At 38.5% G+C, this 22,211-nt stretch overlaps 1 long non-coding RNA gene across 1 annotated transcript; it reads left to right on the top strand.

The window, feature by feature from the left end:
• The first annotated feature begins 2,865 nt into the window (after positions 1 to 2,865).
• LOC113170610 lies at positions 2,866 to 19,667 on the top strand. Its single transcript, XR_003299653.1, has 3 exons — positions 2,866 to 3,000; positions 18,863 to 18,958; positions 19,553 to 19,667. It is a non-coding gene; the product is annotated as an uncharacterized LOC113170610 (long non-coding RNA).
• The last annotated feature ends 2,544 nt before the right edge of the window (positions 19,668 to 22,211 follow it).

Raw genomic sequence — 22,211 nt, 5'->3', positions numbered from 1 at the left:
GTAGACTAAAAAATATGCTTTGAGATGCATTTGTATTTATATAGCTTGAGTGACATATGACACCTTGTGTGTCAACAGCTTTACTGTAGCTTTATCTGGCATAATTTTGGCATAAGATAAGCAGCTTTCATAAATGAGCTGCATGTGAGAATCAAAATGAATGTGTTATTTAGCTGAGAGTTTACCCAGATTTTATCCTGCAAGTCCCCTCTTACAAAGTCTGTGTAATGTCTGTGTGGGCCCAGGTGTGAACACAGCAGAGTATTGACAGCAATGAGGGGGAGAAAATATAGGAGTTAAAAATAGTGCTTTCAGACTTAGTGTTTCTTTCACTCAGGTAAGCTCAGTTATATACATATAGCGTTATTTCTAATCATGTTATTTGCTTTTCTGATGAGCCATAAACAAAACACAAACAATTTTTGCGATGTACTTTTTTGTCATGTTAATTCCCCAGCACGTTTTCACAGCGACCACCACCTACCCCAAAATCAAATGCACTATTTTCCAGAGTGGGAATGTATGCTTTCCGCTAAAAGTATTGAAACTGTGAGGCCAATTCATTTATTTTTGCTATAGACTGTAGACGTTTGAGTTTGACATCAAAAGATGAATATGAGAGAAAATATCAAAATGTTAGCTTTGATTTTCAGGTGTTTACATCTGTTTCCAATACACAACTTAGAAGATAGTACCAGAAAATGGAAATCACTGATTAGCCAGGCCAAAAAGTACAGAAATGAGCCAATAGATTATCTGGAGTGCATATATGAAAATGGCTATAGATATCCTATAGTAGCTGCTGCGTGATAGGAGTACTGAAATAACTGAAACTGAATTAATGAAGTTCCTCATCCCAAAGAAAACAAATCTAAAGTTAGCCACCTATTTACATCTCTCAACTGTCAAGTCAGCTATCACACGCACTACAAAGGCATATAGAGGAGACAAGAAAAAAGAGAGAGGGATGGAGGAGTGACAAGGGCAGGCATCTGCCAGAGATTCAAGGCCAGAGCACTGCAAGATGTCATATCCTAACCTCTGGCACTGGCAACGTTTGTCATCTCTACACTTGACAGATCCACAGGCCTGCTGCTGGTGATCTACTCTATAAATAGTGACAAGGAGCGAGATACAGTTTAACTCGTTGTTTGTTTGATCAGCTCAGTGAAGGCACATGACATACAGTGTATGTCGGATGACGCTTCAGCTAATCTTTAAAAATGTGTGTGACATTTGTCAGTACTGTGCAGGATAGGAGGCACAAAAGGATTTCATAAAGGACACATAGAAAGTGTGTAGTAGAAAGTAAAGTAGAAAATATTAAAGTTAAAGAGACATTGTCCTTTGTTCAATCCAAAGAACACGCATGCTACATTCTCCTGTGCATAAATCCTGCAACAGTAATTCATTCACTTTCTGATGTATAGGAAATTAAGTTGTTTTCATTAGGTTAGCTTTGCTGTATAAGCATCAATGACAGAAAACAAAGAAAATTGCATGGTATTGACCTACAATATTATTAAATTCATTTTCAAGGTCACAAGAGCAGGCCGTTATTGGATGATAATAGCTTTCAGACCAGCAGGCCTTCAAAATCTTCCTACATAAGGCACAAGCTGTCCTTAAATTCTGAGGTGCTTTACCACAAAGTCAGCACTGCACAAACTGCAGACCAACCTTAATTAGAATATCAGTTAATGAATATGTAGAGAAAACTCTTTTTACTATAAAGTAAAGTCTAATGTGTAATTGTGGGCCCATTAGCCTGATACAGTTGCATCCAATTTGTGGCAAAAGCGAGGACAAGTCTTTAACAACAAACAGAAATAGGCAGCGCCATGAGGTAGAACATGCTGTATTTGCCATGGCCTGTCAGACTTACTCCCATAATGCAAGTAATGAAAGCTCCAATGACATTATGGACAACTGGACTAATTAGGATGTAATGACCCTGTGCTATCACAATGGCTGAGTGCCTGACTAAGATGTGATCAAATACGGAGTGATCAACCCTATCTCTCAGCAACTGCATCTATGTAACAGCAACATAAATTACCTGGTACGTAAATTAACAACAGATCATAGATACCAATAGGAGGTTTTATGAGGATAAGGGAGGGATGGGGCATGGGACATTTGAGGCCTACACTCACTAAGGGATTCCTTTACAGAACCTAATAAAATCAATACATTGTACCCTATTTTTTATAATACTGTTTTTATTGTATTCTGTAAGGTAAGACTAAAATCTTTTTTGACACTGGCCACCACAGACTCATAAAACAAACACCATGATGCAGATGTTTTATGAGTTCTTTTTTTTTTTTTTTCTGTTCTGGGGGTGGAGCTGGACCCTCTACATGTCGTAGCTGAGAGAAGGATGCTGTCCAAACTCCTCTCAATCCTGAACAATCCCTCCCAACCACTACACAGTGTGTTGGCTGGACAGAGGAGCACGTTCTTTACATTTCCTCCCCCCTCTGTAAGGAGTGGGGGAACTGACAATTCCTGTAATACAATTGCTGCAAATCCACCCTGGACTATAATTATTGACCCATTTTCATTCATCTCACATATTCTGTATATATACTGAGTTCTCTGTATTGATGTTATTGTGTTGGTGTGGCTCTTTCCTGGTTGTGGTTCCCTTTCTTTCTATTGAGAACAACTGTAATAAGGCAAAACAATTTCCCTCTGGGATTAATAAAGTTTTTTGAATCTTTAATCTTTTTAAAGTATTAATTTCATAATTAGTTTTACTTAAAAAAAACAGTTACATAAATGTTGTGTTTTGAATTAAAGCCAGGATAAACTACAACAAAATAGAGGACAGCAAAAAGGAAGAGAAACTGTGTTTTTGGGCTGTGTTCTATTTTTTTTTTCAAAGTGGTCATCTATTACTGGAAATTAACTGCTGGACATTAACTGGTTTAGAGTAGCCTAAATAATGTTTTATCTTGGAAATAGCCCAGGCATCTTTGAGAAATACACAGCTAGGTAAGTGAAAAACGTTGTTTTTTGTATGCAAATCTCCTTGTTTGAGAGACTGACAGTAACTCGACTGACAGAAAGAAACTACTGTAGTGTGATGAATTTGTTGTTGCACAACTGTAATTTTACTGTAAAGATTAGCTGATGATACTGCTGATTGCCGAGTGCCGATGTGATGTGTGTGATGTGCTGCTGTTATTTAGCAGATTACATTTTGTGACATTCCATGATGGTAAACTAGTAGCAGAGGTCAGTAAGACAGGGCTGGATGGATTGTTTTTAGTGTGGCTGTTTGAAGAATATTTCAAGTTTCCTGCTCTCTGCATAGAACACACAGACTATAATGTTATCCTAAAATCATATTAGAAAATATCATTAACTTATCATTCACAGATAAACTTATATAATACATTAAATGTCATATAATATTGAGCGATGCTAAAGCAACAGCACATTCACAAGTTACTAGCTTATACTGTGTGAATTCAAACTTATGCTACAATTTCATACTAGATGTAGTAAATACTAAACTGTACTGTACCATGTAGGTTGAGACAGAGATATTATAGAAAAATGATAGTAATATTATACAGGACTTAAAGCAAAAAAAAAACTGAAAAGATAGAAAGTGGCGAAAGAGATTTTTTTACCTTTAGCAGCACTTGAATGAATTACTTAACACAATGTTACAGCGCAGCTGCTTGCAACCAAATTTTAGGGACTTCTGTGGATTTTACAGTATTAGTGAACATAATGCTCCTTTCATCTTTTAACGAACTAATAGCTCTTTTTCAGGAGCTATTCAGGAACTATCTATATATGACAGTTGGTAACAATGAGTTACCAACTGTCATAAAGAAAAAAAAACTGATTAATATGTTCAACCACCTCTACTTAGGTTTAATAAGCTTGAAGTGGCTGAACAGCTTGAGACTTGGTAACACATATTCATTTTAACAAAGACACTTAATTTAGAACAGCGAAAAACACTTACTAATTTAAGTATTATATTCATACAATAATAATAATAAGACTAGGGTGACCTTTGAAATACTGTAGGCTATCACTAAACGGATTACCAGAGTTAAGTTCGCCAACAGCACATGTGAGAGAGAGAGAGATACATACATACATAGAAACCTCAGCTCAAATCATAGTCTTTATAACCGATTACAACTGCTGCTGGGAACGTGTACTGAACTTACCCATGAGAAGAGGAGAAGCAAGCATCCCGTCGTCTAGCAAGGACAAATCTTGGTCTTAGAGGAGAGAATATCAAGAATGTCTTTATGACACACTGGATCGACTTTACAGTAACTAAAGTGACAAAGGACTGAGGAGTGAAAAAAACGTATATGTCCAGCACGCCGCTCAGGCTACGTTTTCAGCATCCTCATTCATTGAACCGTCGCAGAATTATCGTGCTGCATTACACTGCTCACCAGCAAAGCGGCTCTTCTCCTTGAGCTCACCCTCAGCTCGTGTGCGGGGTGTTTCCACACGCAGCCTCTCTGTGTCTGTCCTGCTTTGTTGTTCGCTGCATGGAAATTCAAGAAGACCAATGGAAAGCCAAAAGGGTCATGTTTACCTGATTTATAATATGTCCATGTATTACATAAAAATTGCCTAGTGAAAGTTACGTTGTTCACCTGCAAATTAGAGATGGAGTAGGCATGTAGGGTATATAAATGCCATATTTGTAAAATCTGCAGAACTATAATAGCATTGTGTGAATATGTGTTTATATACATGAGCATAGTTGAATCAGATTAAATGTGTTTAAATGTACAATTTGATCAGATTTAATCAATTCGATATACATAATTTATATAGGATATTTGTAGGTCAACTTATTGCAAAGATGGGACATTTTCCTTTTAAAATTGTCGGCCATCTTGAAAATAGCATCCATCTTGAATTTTCAAGTGGCTAATGGAGTGACAACCAACGTATATGTGTGCTTACACAAGTATGTGGCTTTAAAATATTTTCTTCAAGTACACAGTTATTTACTGCATTAAGGTTCTGTGATACTTTCAATTCAATCCAATTTTATCTATATAGCTCAAAATCACAACAGAAGTCCTCTCAAGGTCCTTTACAGTTTAAGGTTTAAGACCTTACATAGTAAAATTGCATAGAAAATTACACAGGAAACCAAACAATCCCATTTTAGCAACCTTTAGGCAACAGAGGAGAGGTAAAAATTCCCTTTAGATGAAGGAACCTCCAGCAGAACCAGGCTCATGGTGGGCGGCCATCTATCTTGACCTGTTGGGGTGAGTGGAGAGAGGACAGAAAAAAATCAGCAGGTAACAAATAACAACAACAAGCTCTACCTGGGTTCCCCTCTCCCTACACAACCTCTCCTCAGTCCTCTCCCCACTGTCAGATCATCGTGAACTTTGGAATTTAGTTACCTGTTTCTCTAAGTTGTTTGCCTGCCACTGAGCAGTTTCTGTTTCTGTTTCTGTTGTCCTTTGGTTTCTTCTTTGTCACTTTGTTTCCCACCATATTGGTAGCATTATGTTGTTACTTTGTCATCTGGTTTTTATAGTGTCCGTTGACACCCCCTTTAGTTCCCCGTTTTGTGTACTTTTCTGTAAATAAATCTAGTTTCCGGTCATCCCTGCCTTGTCCCTTCCCCTAAGAGTCCGAGTCATCTGAGCCATTACGAACAATAAGCTTTACAGAAAACAAAAAGTCTAGACTTTAAGTCTAGTTTAAATGTAAGAGGGTGTCATCCTCCCGAACCTGAACTGAGCTTGATAGCTAAAGGCTCTGCCTCCCATTCTACATTTGGAAACTGTAGGAACCACAAGTAAACCTGCACTCTGAGAACAGAGAGTTCTGTTGGGAAAATATGGAAGTATGACGTCTTTAAGATGAGATGGAGCTTGATTATTAAGTGGTTAACTTTATATATGAGGAGAAGAATTTTAAATTCAAATCTGGATTTTACAGGGAGCCAATGGAGAGAAGCTAATGTAGGAGAAATATGATCTCTCTTGCTAATTCCAGTCAGAACTCTGGCTGAAGCATTTTGGATTAGCTGGAGGCTTTTTAAGGAGTTATTGGGACATCCTATCAGTAGTGAATTAGAATAGTTCAGTCTGAAAGTAACAAATGCATGGACTAGTGTTTTTTCGCATCACTTTGAGACAGTACAATCCTAATTTTAGCAATATCCATCTAGTGGAAAAGGGCAGTTTTAGTTATTTATTTTAGATTTTTAGATTTTTAAGACCAAACAAAATAACCTCTGTCTTGTCTGAATTCAATTTTTTCATCATCGCTTTGGGACAGGATGCTCCTAATTTAAAAAAAAAAAATTTAGGTGAAAAAAGGCAGTTCTAGAGCTTTCTTTTATGTATTAAGTAAAAGCCTCTGGTACGTAGCCTGTTTGTAAAAATAGATTGATCTGATCTAATATGGATGTGCTGACCAAAGGTAAGACATCTTTGAGCAGTCTAGTTGGGGTGGGGTCTAAGAGACATGTTGAAGGTTTAGATGAATTAATTACTAAAATTAATTCAGAATGATCTACGAGGAAGAAGCAGTCTAAGTACGAGTGTGGTTTGACAAATGAAGCTAGACTATTGTACATACGAGTCAATCAATGCCGTATGCAGGAAAGATCTGATCAATTTTTCCTCTCATAGTTGTGATTTTATTTGTAAAGAAATTCACAAAGTCATTGCTGCTGGGAGTTAAGGGGATACTAGGCTCAACAGAGCTATGACTCTTTGTCAGGATGACTACCCTCCTCTGTGTTGGTACATGGCTCTGAAATAAAAGAATGAAAAATCATTTCCATAAATTTGTCAATAGTATTTTCAGATAAACATCTACTGTAGTGAACTACTTATTTAAATGTCAAAGTAAAGAGGGTTTTGGGGAAAAACTATTAAATTATCAATTTCAACACCGCATATCAGAACAAGATCAAGGGTGTGATTAAAACAGTGAGGCCAATGTAAATACCAATCTTGCCCAAACCGTTTGGTGACTTGTGGACAAAGAAAAGTACAAAGCTGTATATATGTAAGCTATAAAGGTTACCTGCCTTTTTGTTTCATCTTATCTCTGTGATTTAACTACAAAGAGCACACCTTACTGATCTTATGATGATACTTACATCTACAATAGTCACAATAGAGTTGCAGTCTAAAGTAAAACCCCAGATTACAGTACATACAATGTCAATAACAGGCATTTATAGACAAAGGAGGGGGTAACAGTTAAATTCATTTTGTTTATATATTGCCAAATTACAACAAAATTCATCTCAAGACACTTTACGGTTTAAGGTAAGACCTTACAAAATACAGCTGAGAGTAAGTACAGGCCTATAGATGAAATAATGCTGTTCTAGAGAGCTGTTAAAATTTATTAAAAAATTCTGCAGATTTGGTAGTACCAATGTGATAAAAATGTAAGTTGTAATGCTAATCTTACATAACTGATCATTTTTACAAACGGGACAGAGTTCATAATTTGATCAAAAATAAAACAAATCACACCAAGATGTCGTTTATAATGGTTTTAATTACACTCAAAGAGTAGGAACACAGCACTGAGGAGCAGGAACAGGAAGAAGAAGCTTAAGAAAAAGGATAGTGTAATAAACCTCTCCTCCACTAGGTGGAGAGGTGATTGTCCGGTAGCAGACAGGATGTAGGTGAGTAGTGTCTGGCTTGGGGTTGGTAAATGGGCTTCCTGTCTTTTAGAAAATATTGGATTGTGGCCTAGCACTAGGTACACAAGATGACAAAGATGAGATGTCAGGTAGCGGTGACTGAACAGGCATGCACAAAAATGGCGGGGGCAGGGTGCAGGTGAAAAGAGCCTGAATGGGTGCAGACAAAACATCAGCACCCAAAATCAGTGTGAACCTTGGTTTGGATTGTGGTTTCTGTGAGAATGAATAGAGACTAGCTAGGGGAAAATGCAGATGCATTTTGTACAAGTGATAGGAACATTTCTGAAACAAACTTCTCAGAACCACAGATGGATTAATAGGGCAGTAGTTTAATTTCTCTTGCAAAAGGGAACATGTATTCCTCATCACAGCAGCTGACAGAAACATACTCAAATAATCTAACACATACTGGGGTGGCTGTGGCTCAATAAGTAGAGCAGTTGACTGTCAATCACATGATTGGTGGTTCAATTCCCGGCTGCCACGTCACATGCCAAAGTGTCCTTAGGTAAGATACTGAACCCCAAGTTGCCCCTGGTGAGTCAGGTCAGTTGCATAGCAGCTGTGTGAGTGTCTTTGTGTGTTTGAATGGGTGAGTGAGATGCAGTGTAAAGCACTTTGAGTACCAGGGAGATGTTTTTCTGCTTGTAAGTAAAGACATAACAATGGCAGTTGTGACATTGCAGTCGGTTCTCGTCTCTAGGTGAATTCAATGCTGGAGTATCCTATCTGACTCCCTAAGATAAAAGTCTGGTGCACTATCTTACAAGGGCAAAGGCAAGTTTCAAAAGGGCCACTTTAAGTTATATCAAATGGCAGTTTAATGAGAAAAACAAATGTAACAGGATAACTCTTTGTACAAGTTTTCTAACAACAAGCAAGAGGAGAAATTTGTACACAAGATCTGATCTCCAAATTCAAATCCGTTATTCCGTGTCCAGAATTTTAAAGTTTTTTTAAAATATCCAGAAAGACAGGATAAGAGTGTGAGTATCTTTAGAGGCAGACAAAAAGAATACAGGACTGAAAACAAACAAGTAAACAAGTTCATAGCTTTGAAGCTCTGTTGTTTCTTATCCACTGCTCTGTTCCTGTATGTTGTACTGTCATCTACCACCCACCAAAAGCAAATGGTAACTTTTTGTCAGAATTTTCCCAGTATGTTGCTGACATTGTTATGAGGTATGATAAGGTAAATATTGCTGGAGACTTTAACCTTCATATTAATAATAATACTAATACTCTAGCAAATGATTTTATCAGTCTTACTGAATCTTTCAACCTGGTTCAACACGTCAAAGGTCATTTCAATAATATTTGTGCCTCTGCGCTAGAGACTGCTGCTCCCTTAGAAACTGCAAACTTTTCCCATAAAGACACTAACAAACAGCCTTGGATAGATGTAAGCATTCGTAGTTGTAAAGCTGAGTGTAGGAAAGCTGAGCTATAAAAGAAGCATTACTCCACTACAATATGACGGTAAAGAATGCCTGACCTGATCACTGCTCACTTCCATAATCCGAAGTTTTTATTTCAGACTGTTGACAAGTTAGTAAACCCAACCCCTCCCAGCATCCTGGCACACCTTTTTAGAGAATGCACTTTAAGCCGGTTTCCTCCCATGACCTTATTTGAGTTACTACAAACTGTCTCTAAAATGAAACCATCTTCCATCCCAGTTGATGTCATCCCAACTAAGTTCTTAATGTCGATCATTGGTTCGGTTGCTCCCTCTCTCCTGATTATTTTCAATACTTCTCTGTCCACTGGAATTGTGCGAGATTATTATAAAATTACATGTGTGCAACCTCTTCTGGTCTAGATCCCTCATCCCCTGAAAACTACAGAGCAATCTCCAAACTACCCTTCATATCAAAGATTTTCGAAAAGTACGTGTCTAAACACTTATTTCTAGCTGCAGACAACTATAACATCTTTGACGAATTGCAATCTGGTTTTCGCAAACATCACAGTACAGAGACCGCCCTACTGAAGGTAACTAATGACATTTTGTTGGCCTCTGACGCTGTTATGTGCTCTATTCTTATCCTCCTTGACCTTAGTGCTGCTTTTGATACAGTAGACCACCAAATTTTGTTAGACCGGCTAAAGCACTGGGCTGGAATAGAAGGCACTGCACTGGACTGGTTCTCTTCATCCCTGTCGGATCGTTTTGTGTTACCGTTAATAACTGTAAGTCATCCTTATCTCCTGTGAAGTATGGAGTCCCACAAGGTTCTGTGCTGGGGTCAATCTTGTTCTGTTTGTATATGCTCCGTTTGGGACATATTATTTGTAAACACGGTGTCTATTTTCATTGCTATGCTGACGACACTCAGCTGTACTGTCCCTTTAAGATCTCTGACCACGGGGGATTGAGTTCCTTACATCTGTGTATAAATGAGATAAAAAGCTGGATAGCTCAAAATTTCCTGCAGCTCAATTCTGACAAAACAGAAATAGTTTTTATCAGTGCACAATGTATAGCCTAACACATTTTGCCCTGCACAGATTCTCTCTTAGATAATTCTAAGCCCACTGCAAAAAGTTTTGGTGTTTGGTTTGATAGTAAACTTAACTTTGAGCATCATGTCACAAAGCATGTCCAGACATGTTTTTATCATCTTAGAAATATCTCCAAAATACTTTCAATTCTATCTTTTCATGACACTGAAGTAATCTTACATGCATTTATATCCTCACGCCTTGACTATTGCAACAGTCTGTTCACCTGTCTCAGCCATAAATCTATTAATCGGCTCCCGATTGTTCAGAACTCAGCTGCAAGATTCTTAACTAGAAAAAGAAAATACGATCACATCACTCCTCTCTTAGCTTCCTTACACTGGCTGCCAGTATCTTTTAGGATTGATTTTAAGATTTTATTATTAACTTTTAAAGCTCTGCATGGTCTTTCCCCCAGCTATATATATCCCAGCTTTTAAAGCCTTATGAGCCTGCACGTAGCCTGAGATCCTCTGGTAGAAATCTTCTGTATGTCCCTGATGTCTGGCTGAAGCATTTTGGATTAGCTGGATGTTTTTTATGAGTTATTGGGGCATCCTATTGATAGTGAATTACAGTACTACAATCTAGAAGTATAAAATGCATGGACTAGTTTTTCAGCATCACTTTGAGACAGGATGCTCCTAATGTTAGCAATATTCCTAAAGGTAGAAGAAGGCAGTTCATAGAGATTTCTTTTAATGTATGATGTAAAGGAGATATCCTGGTCAAAAATAACTAAGATTACTCACAGTATTACTTGAGGTCAATGCTTTGTCATCTAGGCTAGATGACGGACATCATGTCTCTGAGGCTTTTAGGACCAAACAAAATAACCTAGTCTTGTCTCAATTGAAGAGTAGGCTTTCATGCCTGTCTGTCTTTGATTAGTTTCTTCTGGTTTCACAGATAAATACAGTTAGTATTTATTTGCATAGAATTGGAAATTTATAGTGTTTCCTAATAATATTGCCTATGGGGGGCATATATAGAGTAAAAAGAAATAATCCAAGCACAGAACTCACTAACTAACTTTTGTCTGCAAGACTTATCAATTACATACTGTACACAACTGGAATCAATCTGATAGATAGATTGAAACCAGCCTAGTGCTGTTCCTTTAACCCAAATGTCTGCGTAATAAATTGTATAGTGTCGAATGCAGCACTAAGATCTAACAAAGTGAGTATAGAGAGAAGTCTGTTGTCTGATGCTAATAGAAGATTGTTAGTGACCTGTAACAGTGCTATTTCTGTACTATGATGTACTCTAAATCCTGATGGGAAACCTTCAAGCAGGTTATATCTGTGCAGGTGGTCACATAATTGCTTTTCAAGAAAAGGGCAGATTGCATATTGGTCTATAATTGGCTAAAACCCCTGAGTCAAGAGTATTTTTTTTTTTTTTTTGTGAGCTGAGTTGAGTTTGGGATCATGAGCAGATCCTTTCTTTCTCCAAACTTTAGCTTTTCCATCACTTTAATAAAGGGTTAATCTTTATGGACTGATGAGACAAATCTCATCAGTGAGACAAATCTCATCAGTCCATAAAGCTCTGCATTTACATTTACATTTACATTTGGCACTTTTATCCAAAGTGACTTACAAGTGAGGTACAAGGCAAGCAAAACATCCAATAGCCAAGAAGAAAACTAATACTTTGCTTGCCTTGTACTTCACTTTTAAGTCTCTTGATAAAAGTATCTGCCAAATGACTAAATTATATTGGGTGAATAATGTCTTGTTTTATTCCTAATATTGCATTTCATAACTTCACATAACGTAACTGAAACAATTTAATCTCAAATTGTTACAATTCCCCCTTCTGCCCCTGTCGGGTTGTTCTGTTTTGTTTTTGTTCTGTGTCTCACCCTCCTGCCACACACCCATATATGGACTTCCTCCACTTTCCACTGAACTCCCCGGACTAATTACTGACTCAGTTCACCTGTGCACTCCCTCTGCTTTATAAGCACACCTCAGTCTTCAGTTCGTTGCTGGTTTGTTGACATTATTCATGCTGTTCATCGCAGTTCTCTGGTCAGTTCGTTTTGTTTGTTTGCTCCATATCATCCTCCACTTCTGCTTATCCATTCATGCTGCACACTACTCCTCCACATTTCTGGTCAGTCTGTTTGTTCGTTCGTTTGTCCGTAAGGCACCTGTCTGTTTTTGGTTTGTAGGTTTGATTTGTTCGGTCTGCGTTCATGCAGTGTTTTTCAGTTGATACTTTGTCCTGTTAGTTTTGTATGTTTTGTTCTCGTTTTCCTGCCTTCGGCAGTGATTTTCGTTTGTCACTTTGTATTTCTATTAGTGAGTAGTTTGTATTTTTGTCTAGTCCTTTCTTAGTTGGTACTTTGTATGTTTTGTTGTTTTATTAGTTTGTCTTTTGCCTGCGTCGCTGCAGTGTTTCTCTTGTCGTTTGGTACTTTGTTCGTGTTTGTTAGTTCCCTGTGTCCCCTGCCCTTTTTGTTAATAAATATATATTTTTGTTCTTACTCGTTCGTCCCGTTAGTCTGTTCGTAACACAAGTAGCAATATTTGTAAAAATCTGAACAAATATGTAAACAGAGGTTTCTAAAAATTTATTTTAAATCCTGTTGTCTTTTTACAAAAACTACAGTAGACAACCAAAATTACTTTGCCTGGCAGCCACAGAACTCTATCCTTTTTGTCATGCTGTGGTAACTGTGGTCATGCTGTGGTCAAAGAAACAAGATGAACTGAATGATGTAAAAGAGGTAGACATAAAATGCCAATGTGTTTAAGACTCCTATGTACATGTGATCGAATATTAATCTGCGGAAGAATCAGCAGTAAATAATAAAATACGAAGATAAAAGACAACAGACACACAATCAAATAGACACAACATGCGTTGACTCTGGATATTTCCTAAAATGGCAGGGAGCAGCAACAAAGACAGACTGATTAAAAATGTATCATGGGTACAACAGCACCTGTGTTTCTCCCTCATCTCCTGCTTTCTCATACTCTATTGCTCAATAAGTACTGAGGACATTATCTTTAGTGTTTTTGAGGGTTATTTGTGTATTGTCATTTTCGGTGATTTGATTGATGATTTTCCAACCCTGTACCACAATTTTATTCAGTGTTTATGAGTGTTGATATGTCATAGATGATGATTATATTATCGAAGTGTTATGAGTCAGTTGTCAACTCTAAGAGTGATATTACATTAGGCTGGTGGGTGTGAAAACTGGTGTCATAATATTTTTACACCCTCTGAGTTAAATTAATTCAGACTATTTTCTGTGCACAACACTTAAAAGTCTTGCTTTCGTGTATTAACTGACCACACAAAACACTCTCTGCTTTTTCCTCCTTAATGTTGCAAGGCACTCATTACATGAAAACAACTTACAAGGAAACCATAGCTCTCCACTGAACTACAAGATCAGGCATGTGGCATGTGTTGTTAGAGAATCAAAAGAGAAATGTAATGAATGAAGTGAGATGAAAGGTTGCTAATCCAAAGGACTATGGAAATCTGGCACAGCAGCATACACACTGCATTATAAGAATGGATAGCTATTAACTCTTCTTGGGGATATATTTTGCAAAAGCTAATTGTTGGCAAGATTCTGCAATATAGCGTCTTAACAACACTGTGTATTGCTTACTGTACCGCTTCCAGTCAAAAGGTTCAGCTGTCTCATTAGCCTATGAGACTAGATTGGAGTGGGTGTGAGATGCCTAAACCAAAATGGAGTCACTTTAGTGCAAATGATGCAATAGAAGAGACACATTAAAACATTCTCAGATACTCTGATGTAACAGCTCAGGCTGTAAACACATACTCTTAGGGTACCAGGGCCCACTCTCTCTGTTAGGGTGGATGGTGTGCAAACAACCACACTTGTTACAGTCAATGAGCCTGTCTTCAGAAGAAATCCTGTCTTCAGTCATCAAAAGTTTCATTACTAAAGACAGCTAGAAAATTACTAATTTTCTCCTTAACTTGGTTTACTTTTTCTAAAATGGTAAACCTCATAAGCTTTGTCGCGGTGATCTATCCCACCCTAAATCACCTCCCCCTATTAATTATTATTATTCAAGGTTTTCTTGTTAAAAAGAGGAATGAAAATAGAAGATTTGCATGATATAATTATGAACTAATTAAAACTGAACTGTGCATTTCAGTCAATCTACAGTCGTAGCTGACAACCAGAATCAACAAGAAAAAAGAAGGTTGTCTGTATGTGCATACAACCACTCTGTAAAACCAAACTACTTCAAAAAACCAAGTCACTGTAATAAAAGTTTAGTAGTATTATGTAAGTAAGTTTTAGAACATGCGCTCGCCTCATCCCTGCAGGCCAAGTGTCCCTGGGCACCCTGTTGGCTACCTGTGCACTAACGGGTTATTTATCACGTATCACATGTAATTGTAATTCTGATATATTTTATGTTACATTTTGGAGCCTGAATTTTGACGAAGGGCTCATCTACTTGTGTGACTTTTTAAAAATCCTTCAGTTGAACCAAAATGCTCCAGCCAGAGTTCTAACTGGAATTAACAAGAGAGAATCACATTTCTCCTACATTAACATTTCTCCATTGGCTTTCTGTAAATCCAGAATAGAATTTTAAATACTTCTCACAAATACAGCACTTAATAATCAAGCTCCGTCATATCTTAAAGATCTCATAGGTTGACATTTTTACAGCAGAACACTTTGCTCTCAGAGTGCAGGTCTACTTGTAGTTCCTAGAGTTTCCAAATGTAGAATGGGAGGCAGAGCCTTTGTCTGTCAAGCTTTTCTCCTGTGGAACCAGCTCCCAGTTCAGGTTCTGGAGGCCAGCTCCCAGTCAGGTTCTGTTCCCAGAGCTGGACAGACATGCATGTAAACGATAACACTGATTAGCAGAGGCTTTCAACTGCAATGTGGTAATTCTTTTTACAAATACAAGAATTACAAGAGCATATATACAAAACAAAAACTGTAGACAGCAACAAATTTGCTAGAAGACAAAGGAGATCATTCCACAGAGTCATGCCTCTACATTTTTTAAAAATAAACAACTCCTTCCAAAATCTGACTAAAACTGAAACTGTAAGCTGCTTTCCAGCACAAATTTGTTTAATATGTATACAGTTAGCATAAATAAAAGTGTGTTTATCCTATTTCATATACCAGCATGATATAAGATAGAAGATAAAAAAGAAAGTAGGAGTAAGGAATTAGTAAGGAATTATGAAGCACTGTCTGTCACTATACAGTTCAAATCTGTGAGTGATGCTTCCAAAATACAAGCAAAGTAGAAGACAAGTCAAATGACCAACTTTTACTGTAATTTGAACTGACAACTGGGTGAGAGACAAAAACCATCATTGACTCTTTTATGGGGGTGTATGAAGAAAAGGGAGACAAGTAAACTCTTAACTACTTTGCTTAACCTGGTGGCCTAAGCTCAACACAAGCACACATTATCCCATCACTCTTCACATTATTACAGTATCTCTCATTTACTACTTCTCACACACTTTCACTTTTCCACAGTGACACCTACTGGCTATGGTGTAAAGCCAGCATCAGTCTATTGTCTCCCAGTCAATGTCAGTACATTATACTTGTAAACACAACATCTCCGTAACTCAGGTCAATTCTTCTCACACTCAGCCCTGCTTACCTTTTTCTTGTTTTCCAGCCCTGTTTACTACTGCTTCTGAGCCTACACCTTGGCCTTGCCTTGCCCTTTCTTGTTTGCGTCCTGCCAGCCTTATGTTTTTGAAATTCAGCTTTTGTTTCGACCTGTCTCTTGGATCTTGACCTTGGATTACCCTGGACACAGACACTCTGATCCTCCTTGCGGATTCTGGATCTCAGAAACCTTGCTTTGTGAGTTGTTTTGCCTACCCTTTCTGTAGTGAAATTTGTTGTTTTTTTGGTGATCAGTGCACTTGTTCTCCTCCTTTTATCAAGCTCACCTTTTGGTTGTTACTTTGGCTTGGTGTCCTTTGTGAGCCTGATGTATTATATTCTCTTGTAGAGACTTTGGGACTAGCAAGTATGTGCCACGAAAGATGAGAGGTGACTATTTGCATATTTCAATTTTAATTTCAGGGCAGTGAACATTCAACCTTAAAGTCTGTGATTGGCAGTGCTGTGATGAGAGAAGAGATGTTCAAAGCAATCTTTGAGAGTCTTCCTTTGTATGTGTAGCCATTTGTATCTGTAGGGATGGTGAGGGGTCAGTCCATTGTTTCACAGTCCATATCAATACATTATGCTTGTAAACACAACAGACTCCATATGAGCAATCACTACACATGGCTTGCAGTAAACCTGGTTGGAAAATAGATAAGAACACAGGCATTTGAAACATCACAAAAATTTAAATATTAAATACAATATAATACACCAATAATACAGCGCCCATCCAACAGAAAAGTCAGCACCTAGATTTAATTAAGAAAATAAGTAAGAGCCTCAGGTCCTGGTTCAGCAACGTTATGTGCCCAAAGAATGAGGTCAGCTGACTACCTGAATATACTGAATGACCAGGTTATTCCATAAATGGATTTTTTCTTTCCTAATGGCATGGGCATACATCAAGATGACAATGCCAGGATTCATCGGGCTCAAATTGTGAAAGAGTGGTTTAGGGAGCAAGACACATTTCACACAGACAATTTTCACACATGGATTGGCCACCACACCAGACTTTAACCCTTTTTTTTTTTTAGAAAATATAGCAAAAGAATAGGACATGATGACGTTGTCAGAGTTAAAAATAAAGATTTTGACAGAAATAATGAACGTATTCTTAAACTTTACCTTCATCAAAAAAAAACACCTTTTCACTGATTACATTAATTTCACCTTCTTCCAGTCTTCCTCTCTCTCCTATTAAAATGCTACCATTGCATGTCATTAACTTTGTGTCTTTTCTGTCCTGAGGTTGTTTCTCCTCCTATCTGTCTCCCTCTCTCTGTACTTTCCTGCAGGTATCTTCAGCCTGGAGCTGTATATCTCCAGAATCCAGTTGACCTGCCCAATGTTCTTGCTCCTTGCTGTTGTTTTTGTTGCCTGCTGTTCTTTTCTCTCTCCTCTTTCTACTCACCCCAACCGGTCGAGGCAGATGGCCGCCCACTATGAGCCTGGTTCTGCTGGAGGTTTCTTCCTCTAAGGGGAGTCTTTCCTCTCCACTGTTGCCTAAAGCTTGCTCAAATTGTTGGGTTTTCTATATAATTTTTTCTATAATTATACTCTGTAAGGTCTTAAACCTTGCACTGTAAAGTGCCTTGAGATGACTTCTGTTTTCAATTGGCGCTATACAAATAAAACTGAATTGAATTGAATTGTTATGTGCTGGATTGTTTCAGGGGCATCTTTGCACAGCTTGCACCTGGGGTCCTGCCTGGTATGGTAGATCCTGGGGTTTGTCCTTCCATGAGAGTTCCTCCTCTTCCTTCCCTTGCTCCTCTGATTTCTGCTGCCTGAGGTATTCACTAACCAGGTCATCAGTTGGGGCCATCTTCCTGATGTATTCATGGATCTTAGTTGTTTCATCCTGGATAGTGGCTTTGACGCTCACTAATACTCGGCCTCCTTCCTTCTACTTAGCGTACAGTCTACAGGGTGCTGGATTTGGGATGAAACCCTGCAAACCGTGCATTGTAAGGCGCTTCCTCGTCTTGATGTCAGTGGCTTCCATCTCCTTTTTTTTTGCCAGCTTATTATGCCAACAGGGTACCTGATGACTGGGAGGGCGTAGGTGTTGATCAACCGGACTTTGTTCTTCCCATTCAGCTGACTTGTCAGGACTTGCCTTACCCTTTGGAGGGAGCGGCAGTAGCTCAGGTGGTAGAGCAGTCGCCTACAAACCCCAGTGGTTCGATTCCCGGTTCCTCCTGGCTACTTGCTGAGGTGTCCTTGGACAAGACATCGAAACCCAGTAGTAGCGCCGACTCAGTCTGGCAGCTGTCCAAAACGAATTTCCCCAAGGGGATCAATAAAGTATTCATTATTATTATTATTATTATTAACTTAGTGGTTGCCGTTTTCCTTGCTACCTCTTTGTGGTTCCCATTTGCCTGTGGGATTCCAAGGTATTTGGAGCTATCCTCGACATCTCCTATCTTGCCTTCTGGTAGTTCTATCCCCTTAGTTCTGACTACCTTTCCTCTCCTTGCTACCATCCGACCACACTTATCTAGTCCGAATAACATTCTGATGTCTTGGCTGTATATCCTGGTGGTATGTATCAGTGAGTCGATGTCTCGTTCACTCTTGGCATACAGCTTGATGTCATCCATGTAGAGGAGGTGGCGGATGGTTGTGGCATTCGTAGTCGGTATCCATAACCAGTCTTGGTGATGATCTGGCTGAGGGGGTTCAGGCCTATGCAGAACAGCAGTGGGGACAGAACATCTCTTTGGTATATGCCGCACTTGATGTTGACCTGGGCAGTCGGCTTGAAGTTGGCCTCTAGGGTTGTTTTCCACTTTCCCATTGAGTTCTGAATGAAGGTTCTTAGAGTCCTGTTGATCTTGTATAATTCCAAGCATTCCCCGATCCATGTGTGAGGTATCCATAGTTCCCACATCCTCGCTCACAAGGGTTACTTGGGTAGTAGCATTCCAATAGTTCCCTGTTCTCATCTCTTGTCCATGAATGTCTTATTCTTGTTCCAGGTTATCCTGGTTGACCAACACCTGACTTGGAACACCTTGTTGACCCGGGCAACGTCCGAGCCGATGTGACTCTCAGTAGTGCAACAATGTAGACAGGTAGCATTAGGGGGCTAAGGGCCCACACTACACACACACACACACACACACACACACACATACATATATATATATATATATATATATATATATGCTTTGTCTTTATCACCAATTGTCATATTGTTTTAGCTTATAAACCTCCTTCCAACAAAAAGAATATGCCTAAATTATAAATTAAATTACTTAATGTAGAAAATGTTGCTTGACATATATATCATTATGTTTCGCCTGTTGTTTTAATTCAGCTCTGCTAAGCTGTGCTCCCCATTGCTGCCTCCTACTGCTCTCTATCTGTTTAAGCCTCCTCTTTTGGGAAGGCATTGGCTACTGTAACATTAACCAACAACATTATATTACATGTATTAAAATATAAACATTAACCAAGTAACAAATTATCATCTCATAACTAAACATAGGGTGTGATCTGTTATCTAAACCTGCTTTGTAAAAACAGGACTCTTACTGTACGAAAAATACAAAAAAAAACGTCATTCCACTTAAACATACAGTATGTCTTCTTTAGGTGATGTGTGCTGTAACTTTTTTAGTTTTTAACTTGTAATTTTATTACTTTTTTTTTTTCTTTTGGATTAGCTATCTATGAGAGTCATCATCAGCTTCCTGTATCATCATACTTTGCCATAGAGTGGGGAATGGAACTCTCACTGAGGGCTCTTCTTTAACTTTGATCAACTTTTTTGCTGCTTTCTTCCACGTGTGATATGTGATATAAAGATATGTGTTTTCTATCTTTTGTAGATTGTGGCACTAATATAGTGTAATATTTAAGATGAACTTATCTTGCTTAATGCAGCACTTCAGCTGATAATTAGCTTAACTTAGTATTTAGTTTTTTTTACTGTACTGTATATCAAATGTGATATGTTTGTAACAGACATCACACATAAATCAGTATACAACTTGTGAAAGTTAGGGACTAAGTATATGAACAGTTATACATTTTTGTTCTTCTTTGTTCTTTGCTCTGTACTTTAACACATTCAATTTCACGCTACATTGTAGCATCAAGTCTCCGCTTGAATTTGAGTAGAGTACAGTCTAAGCATGTCAGGAATTTTCTCTACCTGTCTCCAAAAGAGAAGTGGCCAGAGTTTTCACAACACTGTATAGATGCACACGGGTCAGAACACTATCTATCACTCTCCAGATCCTCTTCCTCACTTTGAAGTTGGGTTAGCAGAGGCTTTTTACTTTCTGTTTCAAGGCCTGCCAATCGCAGTGGCAGAGATGGAATCTGAGGGCTGTCACATGTTCAAATATGTACCACTGTGTTTGTGTGCTATCCTGTCAATTTGTATTTAAGAAGAAAAGAGAAAAGGCTTTCACTCGTACATAGAAGGCAGCGATCTTACCACTACACTATCCAACTGCTTTACAATACTTATATTGTATAAGTATTATAAATGACTCTGACCTGAACATTTTGGCTGAGGTAACACATATATACATACACACATTTTTACATATAATAATACCCCTGGGATGGGTCCTGCACCATTACATGTTAAGGCTTCATATTAGTAACTTTATTTTTCTTGAACTAAACCTCCATCATTTTTTTGCTTTTTTGACTTTTGCTGTACTCAGTCATTCCAAGTTGCACACTGCCATCTAGTGTTGTACAGCGCACTACTGTACCAGTAGTACATGGATGATTTTTTTTTTTTTTTTTTTTTTTACAGTTTGGATATATACATTACATTTACATGTAGTTATTTTGCAAATGCTTTTATTCAAAGTGAGGTACAAAGCAAGAAAAATATCTAAGCTGCACATAGATTAAAATATAAAATAAATAAAAATTAAGACAGAAGATTAAGCCCTAGCCTTCACAGGGACCTTCAGGAATGCGGCTTCTGTTGAGTTACCACACTTGAACACTGATTGACATCTAGGAAGTTGTTCCTAGAAAGGAATTCAGTCAGTTGATTGAAGACTGTTTGTTCAAGGGTCTTCAAGGATTCAGGAATGGAAGAAGAGAGACAGGTCTGTCATTCTCCACAAGGAAGGGGTCAAGAGTTGTTTTTTGAGGAGTGGGGTGATCTGGGCCTTCTTAAATAAGGTGTGAATGGTGCCTGTTGTGAGAGATGTGTTAATGATTTGTTTAATGGCCACGATAAGTGTGGATGCAGGGGATTGGAGGGGATAGGATCAAGAGAACAGGTGGTAGGATTATTTGAGAGGAGGAGGGTGGATGCATCATCAGAGTGGCAAAGGAGGAGACCAGTGTGCTGTTAGATGAAGTTAGTAGTATGTCTCTGTTTGATTAAGAAAACTGGGAGCTGATGGCTCTCACCTTATTGGTAAATAGGGGGGCAAGGTTTTCACCAGTGAGAAAGGTGGAGGAGGAAGGGGGGAGGTGGTCGATGAGTGACTTAATAGTGGAAAAAGCTTCCTGGTGTCAGTGGTGTTGCTGCATTTGTCCTGTTAGTTTTTGACTTTGTGACACTGTCAGCCATGAATTAGGAGCTGGTGTATGAACAGGCCTCGAAGACACTATCACTAGCAGAGACAATCCAGACAAGGTGAGATTGTGGTGCATAATTTGTCAGCGGCTGTGTCAGTATCAAGGGTAGAGGACCTGTGGTGAGGGTAGGGTAGCAGAGACCGAATTATTGGAGAGTACAGTTGGTGTGGCTGTGTTCAGTGGACTGATGCAGGTTTCTGAAAGTGCCAGCAGCTGAATGGGTGAATGTGCAGTGAAGGCTGGGAAGAAGTCAGCCTCAATCGAGAAAAAATCATTCCACATCATTTGATGGAAATAAAAATTATCAACTGAATTCAAAGGCACCCTGAAAATCAAAGTGAAAAAGTGTATTTAATTATTAATTAAATATTTACTGTATGCCTGACAACATTAGGGCATTGCTCCATTGAGACAACATGCATCAAATGGACTGAAACATAATGTTCCAGAGATGTTCTATTGGATTTAGATGAGGCAAGTGTGGGGGTCAGTCAATGCTATTAATTCCTTCATTCTCCAGGACCTACTCCACCAGCATAAGATCTTACAATTGGTCCAAGGATTTCATCACAATATCTATTGGCATTCAGGGTTGTCTAGCCTGTGGAGGTCTGTGAGTCCCTCCATGGATATGCCTCCCCAGACCATCACTGCACAAACCGGTCATGCTGAAGTATAATGGCATCTGCAGACCCTTTCACATCTGTCACAAGTGCTCTGAAGGGTCCAGATAAAGATAAGGCGGGAAAAAATGTCTGTGGCCTT

The sequence above is a fragment of the Anabas testudineus genome, chromosome 14, assembly GCF_900324465.2.
Source record: "Anabas testudineus chromosome 14, fAnaTes1.2, whole genome shotgun sequence".
Classification (NCBI taxonomy): domain Eukaryota; kingdom Metazoa; phylum Chordata; class Actinopteri; order Anabantiformes; family Anabantidae; genus Anabas; species Anabas testudineus.
This window is presented reverse-complemented; position numbering and strand designations above follow the sequence as displayed.